The 18,495-nt window shown below is 36.3% G+C and overlaps 1 protein-coding gene across 3 annotated transcripts in view; it reads right to left on the bottom strand.

Moving 5' to 3' along the window:
- Positions 1-18,495, bottom strand: part of RNF217 (ring finger protein 217) — a 131,513-nt gene that overhangs the window by 99,800 nt on the left and 13,218 nt on the right. The window lies entirely within an intron of this gene.

The following is an 18,495-nucleotide window of genomic DNA, read 5'->3' as shown; positions in this document are numbered from 1 at the left end:
CCTATCCCTCCTGTGTGCTGTCCCAGCACCTGCACCCACCTCTAATGTAGCAACTACTACACTGCAAGACAAGGGCTTTTACTTATATGCCTATCTGTCTAGTCTGTAATTCCTTGACTTAAAAACATCGTATGTTTGCTTTGCGTCCCCAGGACCTGGAATAGTACGTGTAGTATCTAGAAAGCACTCAGTGAATATTTGTGCAATTAGGGAATAATCTTATTCTCTCATAGTTCCTTAGCCTTTTCATCAAAAAAAAAAAGGAGAGCTAAGCAAATAGTGGTCAAGATGGGCTAAGGATAATAGTTTTAATTATAACAATAGAAAGGTGGGAGAGAAGACGAGCTAATATGTATTAGTGCTTACTACCTGCCAGTTATTGTTCTAAGCATTCTATTTATATTAATTCATTTAACCAGAAAACCCAAGCCTCTTGTTAAAAATTCAGATTCCTGGGACCATCCCAGAATTACTGAATTACTGAATCAGAATTCCTTAGGGGCTGGACTCAGGAATCTATTTTTAATAGGTGCCTCATACATTTCTGATGTTAAGTCAGCTTTAGGAATAACTAGCAGTACAGAGCCAAAGAAAGTTCGTATGATAGCATGTACACTTTTCATTTTGAAGTTCACTGTTACATAATATTTATTATTCCATGATATTCTATAAATTTGTGAATAATCCTAGTGTAGGCAGAGTCAATGACATTGGTTTCTCAGCCTGTAAAATGGACAAATATTCTGTTAAATTGGAGACTTTAAGAGGCTTCACAGCAGTGTCTTTTTCTGATCTCTAATTATGACATCATCAAGGAAACAAATTGTTTTAGGTAAGTGATGGCTGGTCGTTTAGCAAGTAAGGATAAGATTAATAAACTTCCAATTGCTTTAAAGTTAGAATTTGACAACAAATTATATTATAACAAAGAATAATATCCTGCTGAATAATTTACAAAGACTTGGAATAGAAATCCCGTGTTTTATCCTTCAAAAGTTAATTTCCAACTTCCTAAAACCAAATACAAATTCTGAACAAAAACAAAAACCATGCCAATTTCAACGAGAAAATTCTTCTCTCCTCCTACTATTCTAAACTTTCATTATTTTGCTCTAGGAATCAGCAAACTGGCCATTACTTTACATCTACACACCATTAGAAATATAAAGCAGCACAAAGCATCCTATGGCAAGTCCATTCTTAAAATGAATATTCTACAGCTTCTCAGTTTCTTGCTTGTTCCTGCTTGACTATGTATTATTTATGAAGCTTTCATCTGAGAACAGGGAACACATTTTAATATATGTAGCTGTCTGTGAGACCAGTATTTAAGATACCAGCTCGTTTTATTTAAGAAACATCCTAATTACAAAAGTACACCTTTGTGATAATAATAAGTGTTCTACTAAAATAATATTAAAAGGAAGTATTTCTTCACATGTAGAGGGTACTCTCTAGCCTTACTACTGAATATGTGATGTTCCACACCAGCAGCACTGGCGTTCCCTTGGAGTTTGGTAGAAATGCAGAACTTGAGCCCCATCCCAGACCTACTGAATCAGAATCTGCAATGTTAACAAGATGCCCTGGGCCTTGAAAGTGTTGTTTTATAGTTTTCATAAATCATTTGAGTCCCCTGAGTTCCATCTCAATTCTGGCAACCTGTGTGGCCTTGGAGGAACCCACCTGACTCTGAGCTGTGCTATCCAATAGAGCTTTCTGTGAACTTTCTGTGATGATGGAAATGTTCTATCCCTGGGCTGTCAAACACAGTAGCCACTGGTCACACGAGCACTTGAAATGTTGCTATTGAGACTGAGGAACTGAATCTTCAATTTTATTTAATTTTCAATTTATATTTAAATAGTGCCATGTAGCTATTAGTACAAATCTAGAAAGTACCGATAGTATAAAATCCCTTCCAGCTCTAACTTCTTACAAACTAGATCCAGAAAAATGATTTACAAAATCATATTCAGGACTGTATTTAAAACAAATATCTGTTGAGTTCCTACTATGTGTCAAGCACTCAGGCTTCATTAATGAACAAATGGAACAAAATCCTTGTCCTCATGGCTTACAACCTTGCAGGGAGAGAAAGACAATAAAATAAATACAATAAATAAAATGTAACATTATTAGAAGATAATAAGGCTATGGGAAATAGAGGAGAAAAGAAAGGATGAAGAATGGTGGTGCAGGGATGAGAGCTGGTAGCATTTCATGAGGTGCTTGCAGAGAGGAGGCCACCAGGAGAAGCTGACATTGGAGCACAGCCTGGAAGCAGACAGGAGTTAAACATGTAAATATCAGGAGGAAGAATGCACCCATAGAGAGTAAGAAGCTACTGCAAAGGTCACAATGTGAGTAAGGGCCTGATGTGAATGAGAAACAGTAAAGAGTCTCCGGAAGCTGGACCTGAGTGAGCCATGGCAGGAGTAATGGGAGATGGATCAGAGAGGTAACAGCAGGGAGGAGAGGGTCATGGGTCATGCAGGGGCTTCAGGCGACTATAAGTCTTTTAACTTTTATTCTGAGGAGCCACTATAAAAGAGTAATGTGTCAGATCACAGTTTTTAAAATGATCTCTCTGGCTTCATTCTTGAGATCATTCCACAAAGGCTCCAGGGCAGAAGCAGGAGGAATCGTTAGGCTATTATTGCTGGATTCCTGGTCAGAAATGATAGTGGCTTGGTTCACAGCAGTAGCAGGAGAAATGGTGAGAAATGGCTGGATTCTGGATATATTTTAAAGGTAGAACTAACAATAGTGCATGAAAATTAAGAATGTAGTATGATAGAAAGAGAAGAGTCAAAGTTGTTTCCAAAGTTTTTGTCTAAACAACTGGAAGAATGGAATGGCCATCAACTGAGATGGGAAAAACTATGGGTGGAACACATTTAGAGGGAAATATAAAGAGTGGAGTATTTGACATGCCTATTATACATCCAAGTAGAGAAGTATTACGCAGAAGGATAAACCAGTCTGGATTTCAATGGAACAGCCAGAGCAGGTGATATAAATTAGAGAATCCATGGTATGTAGAGAATATTTGCTAGAAATTGAATAAGATGACAAGAGCAGTGAACATAAACAGAGAAGAGAAGAGGACCAAGGCCGTTCAGAGTTAAAACAAAAGTTAAGAAGTAACTCAAAAAAGGAGGAATTAAGAAAGAATCATACAAGAAATATCCAGAGTAGAAAGGAAAAAAATCAAGAGACCATGGTGTCCTTGAAGTAAAGTGAAGAAAGTGTTTCAAAAGGGAGTGATCGATTATGTCAAATACTGTTAAGAAATTAAGTAATGTGAGAGTGAAAAAATTACCGTTAGATGAAGCAATATCAAGGCCAATGGTGACCTTTATAAGAACAGTTATAATGAAGAGGTAGAGGGAAAGCTTGACTGAAGTGTGTTCAAGAGACAATGAAAAGAAAGGAAATAAGAAATGGGGAATATAGACAACTTTTGCAAAGAACTGGACTGTAAGGAGACTGGAGGAAAGGAATGCTAACTACAATGGAAAATGGGGCCATATGAGGGTTTTTGTATTTATTTTGTTGTTGTTGTTGTTTTTAAAGAAAAGAGCAATAACAGAGAGTTTGTATGCTGATGAGAAAGATCCAGGAAGGGGAAAAATCAATGATGTGGGACAGTGTTCAGCTAACTATTTGACACGTGGGCCAAATTTGGCCCATTGACTATTTTTACAGCCCATGAGCTGAGTGATTTCTACATTTCTAAATGTTTGAAAAGAAAAATCCAAAGAAGAATAATATTTCATGAAATAAGAAAGTCACTTCAAATTCAAATTTCATTGTCTACAAATAAAGCTTTATTGGAACACAGCCATGTCATCATTTACGCATTGTGTATGACTGCTTTTGCTCATTATGGCTGAGTTGAGTTGTTGTGATAAGGGATTATATGTGACATTTTCATTGATTCCCACTGTTGCACAGAGCTCGATGAATCACAATGATAGTTACTGTTATAACTTAACAGTATTTCAAGTGTCATATATATCGCCATACCGTGCACTTTATTTTCTTATTATGAATGCAAAAAGAGATAAAATGAACTTGGAATGTCATGCTTGGAAGGCACAGTGCAGTGTGGATTATTTTGCTATTGAATTAGATGGCAAAGCATTTTGTTATGTAGTAACATGATAGCTATGCTAAAAGAATACAGTATATGTCAACATTACCAGCCTATGCACTTATCACAATACTCCCAACTCATAGGAAAGCAATAGTCAGTCAAATTAGAAGATTTAAAACAGAATATCCCATTACAGCAGAATTTCTTCACAAATGTAAAAAGTAAAATGAGGCTGCAACAAAACTTAATTTTGCAAATGGCATATTTGTTAGACAAGCCAAGAAAGCTGTTTACCAATTGCATATTAATTAAATTATATTATACTGCAGTTGCCAAAGATATGTTTCTAGAGAGAATAAGCTTATTTAAGACTAAGCCTTTTGGTAAGAACACTGCTCCAAAGAGTTGAAGAAATTGGAAGCAACATCAACAGTCAATTAATTTAAAAACAAGGCAAATGATTTCAAGTCATTTTCCTTAGCTCTTTACATGTCAATAGATGTACAGATACTAATTAATTGTTGTTATTTTTTTGAGGAGTCAATGCTATTTGAAGTGATAGGAAAATTAGCCTCATATGAATAGTCTGCATGAAATAAACTACAGGCAAGAATATTTTTAAAGACGTTGAGAAAACATAAATTCAGTATAACCTGAAGTGGAATCTGTTAAGATATATTACAATGGATTTGTGGTAAAAATATACGTAGAATAGAAAAAGGTTTAGTTTGTCAAATTCACAAAGCTAGTGAAAATTTAATGTGTTTAAAGGTTAGGATTACTCACTGTTTTATTCATTAACAGGTACTTTATGAAAAATATTCAAATCTATCATGTTATTGAACGAGTAGTGTTAACAGTGGAATTAATTTGCTTTCATGCAGTGAATTATGATTAGCTCTGTGCATTTTGTCAGCAATAGAAGTTGAATATACTGACTTACCTTACCACACAGTACACAGTAGTGTGATGGGCTATTAGTGGTAAAATTTAATTGCAATTTTTTTAGCTCAGATCAGTTTGAAATTTTTCTGAATGACAAGAACCACCTTTAACCACCTTTGGAAATTAGATTTTGCTGAAAACCTTATGTTTATTAATGAATTCAACCTAAAATCACAGACAAGACAGCACTTGTATTCAAGAGTTATACTATAGTAAAATCATTTTGACAACTACCATTTGAATCACAAGTAACGTCAAGCTGCTCTATAAATTTCTTGAACTGTTAAAAATTAAAACTAGAAGTAAAATATCCATTCCCACACAAATTTGAAGCTGATATTCTTTCTGAGCTCAAACTGCAATTCAGTCAGCATTATTTTTGGACCCTGATTGCAATGCAACAGAAATTTCATATTTCAAAATTCATTTCAGTCAGTCACAAAGGACCACATATTGTATGATTCTATTTACATGAAATATCCAGAATAAGCAAATCTATACAGGCAGAAAGTAGATTAATGGTTTCTTAGAACAGGGAGCGATGTCGAGGGGGCAGGGAGTGACTGCTAATGGGTGTGGGATTTCTTTAAGAGAGAACTAAAATGTTCTAAAATTAGATAGTAGTAATGGTTTTACAACCCTGTGAATATACTAAATAACATTTAATTATACACTTTAAATAGGTGAACTGTATGATATGTGAAGTACATTTCAATAAAAATGTTTTTAAAAATCCATTTAATTGTGCATCAAGGAGCTTCCACCCAACCTTTGATTGGAAGTAATCAATTTGCAACGTAATGACATTCCAAATGCAAATAAAGAGAAAAATCTACTAAATCCTATAAAGGACTTCCAAAGATAAATAGAATATATATACAGGCCAGTAGCTTGATACCAGTGTTTGACAATGCCTATCTGTGTGAAAAGACATTTTAAAGATGAAATATGTAAAATCTCAAGACAGATCAACATTGACAGAAGACTTATTTGCAATTAATACTGATGATAGGGGACACTAACTTTGAACCCCAATTAAGCAAACTGTTATCCCAAAAGAAAAATTCTATTCTTTTTTTTTTTTTTTTGCAGTACACAGGCCTCTCACCATTGTGGCCTCTCCCATTGCGGAGCACAGGCTCCGGACACACAGGCTCAGCGGCCATGGCTCACGGGCCCAGCCGCTTCGTGACATGTGGGATCTTCCTGGACCGGGGCACGTGCATCGGCAGGCAGACTCTCAACCACTTCACTACCAGGGAAGCCCCAAAAATTCTACTCTTATTAGTAGATCTGTATGACATATAAAAAATCCTCTATTATTTTTATTTTTAAGTTTGTCAATAAAAATGTGGAAATTTGTTTTATATTCTTGGAAGTTCTTACATAATATTCTTGAATTTGTCTCTTGGCCTGCAAAACCTAAAATATTTACTATGTAGCCCTTTACTGAAAATATTTGTCAACTAATGATATGGAAGAAAGAAGATACAGATGTTGGAAAATCGTTTTGAGAAAGCAAAAAAGGGGAGTTCTTATACCACTGGAGAGACTTAATTCAGCCTTTAAAAAAATCTATTAGAAATGATTAGGTACAATGACCTAGCATGAAGGTAGGACTTACAATAATCAAAACAGATTACAGCAAAGGTCAAAGACAACTGGGGGAAGAAATCAATGGTGGAAGCCATGCATACAATATCTTTGTAAAATTCGAAGGATATGTGAGATCAGTAGTTGAAAATAATATCAAAGAAAGTTTGTGGTCTGATGGCTGTCCCCCTTTTCTGCTAACCACAAAACTGTATCTTTCTAAATGTGAAAAAAATATGCCAACATGGCAATACCCAGAAACAAGGTCAAAAAAGAAGGTAAGGCATTTATAGAAGTAGTGATCTTCAGCTTTATAAAAAGAGATAGTTTAAGATTAAGAATAATGTCAACTTGGCAGTGAAGACAGATGTGTACTTCCACTTAGACGAGAAATTGAGAATTATGCTCCTTTAATGGAGATGATTATTTCTACTTTTGTAACCTATCTAGAATTCATTTTAAAAAATGAAAGAACTGAAAGCAGAGAAGAGTGGAAGATACAGTTTTCATTAAAAACATGGTGAATAATTATGGACTATCATCCATAACTTCTATCAGAGAGGTCTCCAGAGCTTTTGCAAATGCACAGTCGACAGTGGTAGGGCAAGAGACCCAAGAGGGTGAGTTTAAACCCAATTATCTCTATGGTGATACCCTACACTGTATTTTGTAGATGTGTGCTATCTACTAAAAAAGTGCTAGTTTGGTCCCTGCAGTGAGCCACAGCCACCCACCACCTCTGCAGGATACCCTCCAATACTAGCAGCCGTGTGGCCGACAGGGTCTTGGTGCTCCAGCCTGGGGTCAGGCCTGAGCCTCTGAGGAGAGAGAGCTGAGTTCAGGACATTTGACTGCCAGAGACCTCCCGGCCTCACATAATATCAATCGGTGAGAGCTCTCCCAAGATTTCCATCTCAATGTTAACAAGCTATGCATCAATGCTAGTAATGGATTAAATGCTCCAGCCAAAAGACAGAGACGGGCTGAACGGCTATGAAAACAAGACCTGCATATATGCTGTCCACAAGAGACCCACTTCAGACCTAGGGACACATACAGACTAAAAGTGAGGATATGGAAAAAGATATTCCATGCACATGGGTATCAAAAGAAAGCTGGAGTAGCAATTCTCATATCAGACAAAATAGACTTTAAAATAAAGTCTATTATAAAAGACAAAGAAGGACACTACATTATGATCTAGGGATCAATCCAAGAAGAAGATATAACAATTGTAAATATTTATGCACCCAATACAGGAGCACCTCAATACGTAAGGCAAATGCTAACAAGCCATAAAAGGAGAAATCGACAGTAACACAATCATAGTAGGGGACATTAACACCCTACTTTTACCAATGGACAGATCATCCAAAATGAAAATAAAAAAGGAAACACAAGCTTTAAATGATATGTTAAACTAGATGGACTTAATTGATTTTTATAGGACATTCCATCCAAAAACAACAGAATACACTTTCTTCTCAAGTGCTCATGGAACATTCTCCAGAATAGATCATATCCTGGGTCACAAATTAAGCCTTGGTAAATTTAAAAAATTGAAATAGTATCAAGTATCTTTCTGACCACGCTATGAGAGTAGACATCAATTACAGGAAAAAAACTGTAAAAAATACAAACACATGGAGGCTAAACAATATGCTACTAAATAACCAAGAGATCACTGAAGAAATCAAAGAGGAAATCAAAAAACACCTAGAAACAAATGACAATGAAAACACGATGACCCAATACCTCTGGGATGCAGCAAAAGCAGTTCTAAGAGGGAAGTTTATAGCAATACAATCCTATCTCAAGGAACAAGGAAAATCTCAAATAAACAACCTAACCTTACACTTAAAGCAATTAGAGAAAGAAAAACAATAAAAACCCGCAAGTTAGCAAAAGGAAAGAAATCATAAAGATCAGATCAGAAATAAGTGAAAAAGAAATGAAGGAAATGATAATAAAGATCAATAAAAATAAAAGCTGGTTCTTTGAGAAGATAAACAAAATTGATAAACCACTAGTCAGACTCATCAAGAAAAAAAGGGAGAAGACTCAAATCAACAGAATTAGAAATGAAAAAGCAGAAGTAACAACTGACCCTGCAGAAATACAAAGGATCATGAGAGATTACTAAGCAACGATATGCCAATAAAATGGACAACCTGGAAGAAATGGACAAATTCTTAGAAAAGCACAACCCTCTGAGACTGAACCAGGAAGAAATAGAAAATATAAACAAACCAATCACAAGCACTGAAATTGAAACTGTGATCAAAAATCTTCCAACAAACAAAAGCCCAGGACCAGACGGATTCACAGGTGAATTCTATCAAACATTTAGAGAAGCGCTAACACCTATCCTTCTCAGAATCTTCCAAAATATAGCAGAGGGAGGAACACTCCCAAACTCATTCTACAAGGCCACCATAACCCTGATACCAAAACCAGACAAAGATGTCACAAAAAAAGGAAATTATAGGCCAATGTCACTGATGAATACAGATGCAAAAATCCTCAATAAAATACTAGCAAACAGAATCCAAAAGCACATTAAAAGGATCATACACGATGATCAAGTGGGGTTTATCCTGGGAATGCAAGGATTCTTCAATATTTGCAAATCAATCAATGTGATATACCATATTAACAAACTGAAGGATAAAAACCATATGATCATTTCAGTAGATGCAGAAAAAGCTTTTGACAAAATTCAACACCCATTTATGATAAAAACTCTCCAGAAAATAGGCATAGAGGGAACTTATCTCAACATAATCAAGGCCGCGTATGACAAACCAACAGCGAACATCATTCTCAATAGTGAAAAACTGAAGCCATTCCCTCTAAAATCAGGTACAAGACAAGGATGCCCACTCTCACCACTATTATTCAACATAGTTTTGGAAGTTTTAGCCACAGCCATCAGAGAAGAAAAAGAAATAACAGGAATCCAAATTGGGAAAAGGAAAAGTAATGCTGTCACTGTTTGCAGATGACATGATACTATACATAGAGAATCCTAAAGATGCTATCAGAAAACTACTAGAGCTAATCAATGAATCTGGCAAAGTTGCAGGATACAAAATTAATGCACAGAAATCTCTGGCATTCCTATACACTAATGATGAAAAATCTGAAAGAGAAATTAAGGAAACACTCCCATTTACCATTGCAACAAACAGAATAAAATACCTAGGAATAAACCTAAGGAGACAAAAGACCTGTATGCAGATAACTATAAGACACTGATGATAGAAATTAAAGATAATACAAACAGATGGAGCAATATACCATGCTCTTCATTTGGAAGAATCAACATTGCAAAAATGACTATACTACCCAAAGCAAACTACAGCTTCAGTGCACTGCCTATCAAACTACCAATGGCATTTTTCACAGAACTAGAACAACAAGTTTCACCATTTGTATGGAAACACAAAAGACCCTGAGTAGGCAAAGCAACCTTGAGAAAGAAAAATGGAGCTGGAGGAATCAGGCTCCCTGACTTCAGACTATACTACAAAGCTACAGTAATCAATATGGTACTGGCACAAAAACAGAAATATAGATCAATGGGACAGGACAGAAAGCCCAGAGATAAACCCATGCACATATGGTCACCTCATCTTTGATAAAGGAGGCAAGAATGTACAATGGAGAATAGACAGCCTGTTTAATAAGCAGTGCTGGGAAAACTGGACAGCTACATGTAAAAAAATGAAATTAGAACACTCCCTAACACCATACACAAAAATAAACTCAAAATGGATTAAAGACGTAAATTAAGTCCAGACACTATAAAACTCTTAAAAGAAAACATAGGAAGAACACTCTTTGACATAAATCACAGCAAGATCCTTTTTGACCCACCCCCTAGAGAAATGGAAATACAAACAAAAATAAACAAATGGGACCTAATGAAACTTAAGAGCTTTTGCACAGCAAAGGAAACCATAAACAAGATGAAAAGACACCTCTCAGAATGGGAGAAGATATTTGCAAACGAAGCAACTGCCAAAGGATTAATCTCCAAAATATACAAGCAGCCCATGCAGCTCCATATCAAAAAAAAAACAACCCAATCCAAAAATGGGCAGAAGACCTAAATAGACATTTCTCCAAAGAAGATATACAGATTGCCAACAAACACTTGAAAGGATGTTCAACATCACTAATCATTAGAGAAATGCCAATCCAAACTACAATGAGGTATCACCTCACACCATCAGAATGGCCATCAACAAAAAATCTACAAACAATAAATGCTGGGGAGGGTGTGGAGAAAAGGGAACCCTCTTGCACTGTTGGTGGGAATGTAATTTGATACAGCCACTATGGAGAACATTATGGAGGTTCCTTAAAAAACTAAAAACAGAACTACCATATGACCCAGCAATCCCTGTACTGGGCATATACCCTGAGAAAACCATAATTCAAAAAGAGTTATGTACCACAATGTTCATTACAGCACTATTTACAATAGCCTGGACATGGAAGCAACCTCTGTGTCCATTGACAGATGAACGGATAAAGAAGATGTGGCATATATATACAATGGAATATTACTCAGCCATAAAGAGAAACAAAATTGAGTTATTTGTAGTGAGGTGGATGGACCTAGAGACTGTCATACAGAGTGAAGTAAGTCAGAAAGAGAAAAACAAATACCTTATGCTAACACACATATATGGGCTATAAAGAAAAAAATGCTTCTGATGAACCTAGGGGCAGGACAGGAATAAAGACGCAGACGCAGAGAATGCACTTGAGGACATGGGGAGGGGGAAGGGTAAGTTGGGACGAAGTGAGAGAGTAGCACTGACATATATACACTACCAAATGTAAAATAGATAGCTAGTGGGAAGCAGCTTCATTGCACAGGGAGATCACCTCGGTGGTTTGTGACCATCTAGAGGGGTGGGATAGGGAGGGCGAGAGGTAGATGCAAGAGGGAGGGGATATATGTATGTGTATAGTTGATTCACTTTGTTATACAGCAGTAACTAACACAACAATGTAAAGCAATTATACTCTAATAAAGATGTTAAAAAACAAATTATCACAATAAAAGAAAAGTGCTAGTTTACTTACAAAATAAACCTATTTTACCTGTCACCAGGGATGCCATAAGAGGACAATGATTACAGAATACTAGAGCTAGAAGAAATCTTGGCAATTATAGTATTCATATTCCTGAGTGTTTAAAATGAACTTAAAAAATAAAAAATATCAACCAAATTTTATAAAGTAGATTAATGTAACATACATGTTTTCACAACACCCATTATTAACAAATGCTAACATTTTATCATTCTGCTTCCTATTTTTTATACAAAAAGATAGAACATTACAGATAAAAAGTACTTACCATTCTTCTCTCCTGCTGCAGAATTATGCACTCTTATAAATCTGGCTTATGTTTATTTTTTAATACTACACTAAAAACATATCTTTGAACAACATATCATGACTTTATATGTTTTTTAAAATTTCATTGCATTGAAACTGCTTGAATTCTGAAATTTGGTTGGTTTTTACTTAATATTGCATTTTCAGTATCTATATTTATGTTAATACATATAGAGAGATTTAGTTGATCAAGTTTAAGTGCAGTTGAATAGTGTACTTATGAATATACTAGAATTCACTCATCCATTTCCTAATGATAGAAATTTGCTTCCAATTTTTCAACTATTATAAATAATGTTGCAATACATACCTTGTACATACCTCTCACATATGTGCAAGAGTTTTTTGGGGAACAAGCAATGTCTAAACGTCCCTTTGCCCCATATCCTAACCAGCACTTGGTTTGCATCAGACCTTCTGATCTTGCCATTTTTAAGATCAAAATGTTATCTTGTTTTGTTGTTGCTAATTTGTGTTTTCCTCATTAGTATAAATTGTAATGCGTCTTAATAATGAGTATGAACTTTTTTGTATACATTTACTGGCCATTTATGTCATTAAACTTTGCATTTTCCAAGAGTAACTAGTCTTTTTCTTATTGATTTCTAAGAGTTCTTCTGTATAAAGGATAATAATTCTTTATGACTTGTATATTTTATTTTATTTTATTTTATTTTTATTTATTTTTTTTTTTGCGGTACGCGGGCCTCTCACTGTTGTGGCCTCTCCCGTTGCGGAGCACAGGCTCTGGATGCGCAGGCTCAGCGGCCATGCCTCACAGGCCTAGCCGCTTCATGGCATGTGGGATCTTCCCGGACCTAGGCACGAACCCGTGTCCCCTGCATCGGCAGGCAGACTCTCAACCACTGCGCCACCAGGGAAGCCCTATGACTTGTATATTTTAGAAAATGATATTTGCAGGATGTGAATTGACTTTAACCCTAATTTATAGTATCATTTTCCTCCCTCAGAGATTTTTCACTTAGATTGAAACTTCTTACTTTTAATTTTAATGAATGTATTTTCCTCACCTATTGAAATTATTGTATGGTTTCTCTCCTTCAATCTATTAATGTGATAAATAATATGAAATAGATCTCTCAATGTTAAATAAAGCATTTTGCATTCCTGAGATAATTGATCATGATGTAATTGTGGTTTTTAAAAATGCATTTGCTGGATTTTATTTGCTAGCATTTAGTTAGGATTTTAAAAATTAATGTAAATGATGTAAATGGGACTACAATCTCCTTTTTCTTACTCTTATATTTGTATTCTCCCAGTCTGCCTTTATTTATCAAGCTCATATGAGCTTCATAATATAAACATTTTACAATGTGTAAAGGTTTCACATACATCATCCCATTAATTGACTTTTCTAATAGTCATAGGCTTATAATATAGCAAAGATTGAAACTCAAATATTCTAACTCTAGACTTCCTTTTTACTGGTCCAGTAAGAAGCACTACATTTGAAATAGGTCCACAAAGCACTGCAGGAGATTAATTAATTAATTAATCGGTTTACTAGGGGTGAAAGGTCACTATTATGTTCACCCACACACACACAAAAGTGAGGGTTAGTATTTTTTACTGGTCATCTCTGTTCACATAAGTGTATGACTGAAAAGAAGGTAGCTTTGATACATAGATATCTACCTCGAATTAGATGACCTCTAAGGTTCTTTCCAGTAGTGAGAGGTTAGGACATAAATCCATTAAACCACCAGTCAGGCTCTAAATTTACACTTGTCCTGCTCATATTCCATCCACTACCTCAATCTTCTACTTATTGTGCCTTCCTCTGTACACTAAATAGACTGAATATTCCACATATTCATATCTAGCCCATATCTTGGTTATCATAAATACGAACACCAGAATTTGTCTTTAGCTCCCAAGATGTGAAAATCTTTCAAAGTTAGTAGCTCTAAAACCTTTTTTGGGTAATGGTCTAAAAACCAGTAAATGTTATTAACCTAATCACAAGAGAAAATGGATTTTGCATAGGATCTCAAGGCATGTATAACCCTTCTGAAGACAATCCATGAACTATTATGACTACCAAGTTAAGAACCCCTATTTGGAAAAAGGGATGCTGAAGTGATGTTGAACAGAAAATACATAGAAAGCTTTTCTTTTCCTTTAAAACAAAGTACTCTCTAAAGTGGCCCTTCCACTCTGACAGTTATATCTGTTTCTTCCCTTTTCTCACCAGACAACAAACCTGCAAGCCAAGGAAGGATGAATGACTTCCCTTTACAGTTCTTCAATCTTATTCAAAGAAAACATTTGAGTAATACAAACCCATTTTCATTCTTCTCACCAGAAACTGAGTAAATAACTTTCACATACTATAAAGTCATCAACTTTTGACACTTTCTCTTTAAAAATTTATCAATGGTATACCCAAGGTGACCTGGTAAACAAGTGTTTGCATACCATATAGAAATTTTTAAAGTCTTGAGAGAGTAGGTATGTAGGTAAAACAATTTTTTGTTTTCAGGTAGAATCTACCATAGCATCATATATAAATAGATTATTAATGATAAATAGTCTACAAGATGGCAATGGTTATAAATTATTATGTGAAATGTGTTTATACAAAACGCAATGCAGGAATATATATATTTTGGTGGTTGGGGATAGGGTTTTGACTATGGAATTTTTGAAATATCAACCACATTTTTTGCTATGGAAAATATCAAAGTATCTATAAAGTGAGATAAACATTGAAAAAATATCTTATATCACCTCATGAACTAGCTTTTATTTTTTAATAAAATCGATACTTCTGGGACCTCCCTGGTGGTGCAGTGGTTAAGAACCCACCTGCCAATGCAGGGGACACAGGTTCGATCTCTGGCCCGTGAAGATCCCACATGCCGCAGAGCAACTAAGCTCGTGCACCACAACTACTCAAGCCCGCACGCCTAGAACCTGTGCTCCACAACAAGAGAAGCCACCGCAGTGAGAAACCCGCGCACCGCAACAAAGAATAGCCCCCATTCTTCACAACTAGAGAAAGGCTGCCGCAGCAACGAAGACCCAATGCAGCCAAAAATAAATAAATAAAAATTTTAAAAACACAAATTAATTGTTTAAAAAAATAAATAAAATAGGTACTTCCAAGAAAATATGTTAAAGTGTTGGGATACAAAATTAAATCCCATTCACATTTATAGAGGAAAAATAATGAACTGACTTTGAAATGAGCTGTTCTTGACAAGAAGATTAATACAGAGGGAAAAAAAGAGCTAAATTCTTTGCAAACAATTTAAATGAAGTATTACAAACGTAATGGATGTTCTAAACATAAACTATAAAGTCCAACTTTTCTAGCTACTTAAATTTTTCTCAAATTGTTTTATAAACAAAGTACTCCTAGATGCTACCCAGTATCTGTGATTGCTCACACTACCTAATTTGAAAATATTTTAAATTTAGTAAACACTACTGGTCTTTAAATCACTTTTATCCAGCGGTGTTACATGGCAAGACAACTGAAAAACCTGTCATGATACAAATGCATAAGGTTTATATTCTTCTAAAATTTACACAACCCACACATGGAACAAATCTATTTTAAAGATAAATACTTGAGGTTTTCTCATAAATACTTTAAAAAATCGATATTTTATTACCTCCAACTGAAATATTACTGGTTCTATGATGAATAATAGAATGTAATTAGAGGAAACACTTCAGGACTCTGAAATAAACAAAGGACGGTTCATAGGAGAGAGGGGAAACTCAGTTACTCAGCATAAAATCAACAAAGCAAATCTTTGTTTAAGTAATTACTTTATCAGTGTACCCTTACTAAAAACAAAGAAAAGGACAACCACAGTCAAAATAAAACAGCCACTGTACAGTTAAGCCATGACCCCAGGGCCTTTCCCATTAAAGGTAGAGGAAGTGGAACTGACACCCAAATAGAATACTGTTACAAAAACAAGAATTAGGAGTAAGAGAGTGTAATAAAGTAAGAATTAATTGAGGAAGCAAAGGACAATCATTCAAAACAATGCAAAACCATAAGGACAAGAAATGAATAGAGTTATGAAATAATCCTAACTTCCTCTCAGAACTTACTGGTGGACCAGTGAGACCTTCGCCATCTGTGAGAAGGGGAGGGTGGGAGTTCCTATTTGTTTTAAGTAATGACATAAGCAAACTGTTGAGCATAAAATGAGGAAAGACTAAGAACGGCAAATTGCAAAAAAGTAGGTAGCAGAAAATAGCTCAACTTCTTTGATAAATTGATTCTGACAATCAGTAAAATAACAACTATGGACACCTATTCAAAAGATGTTTTCATATTTTTCGGTCAGTGATTTTCTACATGGTGTCTCTGGAACCAAACAATTAAAACCAAACAAACAAACCCATTGCAGACAGACAAAATGCAAGAGGGAATCAAGCTGAACAGAGGTTGATCATACACTGCTTGAAAGATAAAGACGGCAGCTGGTCCAGAGTTATACAACGTGGACCTCTGAACATTAAAGGCTGCAAGAACTGGCAGGACATTCTGCTAGACCAAAGGTAAAGCACTCCCTGCACCTTTTAAAACCAAAAGCCCAATAAGTGATAGGACAGGAGACAGAACCATTTCCACACTAGCGCAGACCACTGTCATCTCTGCCCTGGACTGCTGCAGACGCCTCCTAACCCTTTTCCCTGCTTCTCTTCCTGCCACCTCACCCCTCAAACACAGTTTATTCTCCACACTGAAGCCAGGCTCTTTTCGGAGCATTAATTATCGTTTGACAGCTCTACTAAATTTTCCAATGGCTTATTATTACAGTTGGAATAAAGTACCAGTTCCACAGAGGGGCATCACAGCTGTACGTGATCTGACCCACATCTCCCTCAATAAGCCATCTCCGACCAGGCTCCCTCCGTTCCCTGTTCTTGAGACACAGCACACCCGTGGGTCTAGCTTTGCAGAGTGATGCTCTGTCCAGCTGCCTGTGGTGCTCTGCTCTGTACTGAGGCCTCTGTTCCACAGACTCCTGCTCACCATTCAGCTCTCACCTCTTTACCTGTATTTGCATACTGTCCTTCCCAGCCCCTCTCTCTAGCCATGGTGGCTTGCACGCCCTCCCTCTCTATTTCCACAAATGTAATTTTTTTTTTTTCTTTTTGCGGTACGCAGCCTCTCACCGTTGTGGCCTCTCCGGTTGCGGAGCACAGGCTCCAGATGTGCAGGCTCAGTGGCCATGGCTCACGGGCTTAGCCACTCCGCGGCATGTGGGATCTTCCCGGACCAGGGCACGAACCCCTGTCCCCTGCATCGGCAGACAGACTCTCAACCACTGCACCACCAGGGAAGCCCCACAAATGTAATTTTGAGTGTGTATGTGTGCTTGCTCACCCCACCTCACTTGGAGACACGCCCCACCCCTAACTCCCTTCTCCTACTCCCCCTGTACATCAACAACCACTTTTTAGATACTAGCCAAGTTCCAGCTTTTTCTACTCCGATAAACACAGCTTTCTCTTCCCAGAGCCACTTAAGTCAACAATCAGCATCACACAATGTAATTATAAACTTTCCCTAATATTTGCTGGACAGCTTACTTTTCACCTATTGAATTTCTAAACTCGCTGAGGATGGATCATAGACTACACTGTCTCTTATCATAGTGATCAGCATAGCTCTAAACAAATATTTTGTGCTCTGTAAATGTTTTTAAGAGAATAAGAATGCTCTAGTTCCCCCTCCCCTTTGATTCCCTTAAACCTACTGAGTACTAGAGAACAGATCTTCTACAGTGTGACTACAGTGAAAGAAAGGAAAGCCTTGTCCACTTGAAAAGATTTCTCTATATAAAGGTCTCTGCAACTCACTAATTATCTAGTAGAACTTTTTTGGTCGTGTGTTTTTCCAGAAGTGGTGATGAGATGATTAATAGTAATCCTTCCATCTTGTCTCAGCTACAGTCTTATGAGCAGAAGCATACACTTTATATGTGACTGTGCAGGGTTAAGGGTAGGGTTATGGTCCCAGATCAGTGTCCTTAACCAGCCTGTGATGAGACCTCCTGCTTTACCTTGACCCCTGAGCAAACCAACAAGGTTTTGTCCAATCCATCTAGACTATAACAAGCCAAAAGAATCCAAAAGTTGCAGTGATTTTTTTAACATCTGAATCTTATTGTATTAATGATACAAAACATCTAATCATCACTAATAGAATGAATAATAATTGTGAAAGCAATGTGTTAGAACCAGCTTTCTTATTTTTAAAAATCTTTGTTCAGCATTTAGTGACACTGAGTCTCTAAGGTCTATGTTCAATTTATTTTGATATATTGCTTGAAAAAGCACCACACATAGACACAAGAGAGGCAAAACAAAACAAAACAAAACAAAAAAACCCTGTTGCCTGGGCTTACTAAATCATTATACTTATTTTTGCATCTCATCTA

This window comes from Stenella coeruleoalba, assembly GCF_951394435.1.
Source record: "Stenella coeruleoalba genome assembly, chromosome: 12".
NCBI lineage: Eukaryota > Metazoa > Chordata > Mammalia > Artiodactyla > Delphinidae > Stenella > Stenella coeruleoalba.
This window is presented reverse-complemented; position numbering and strand designations above follow the sequence as displayed.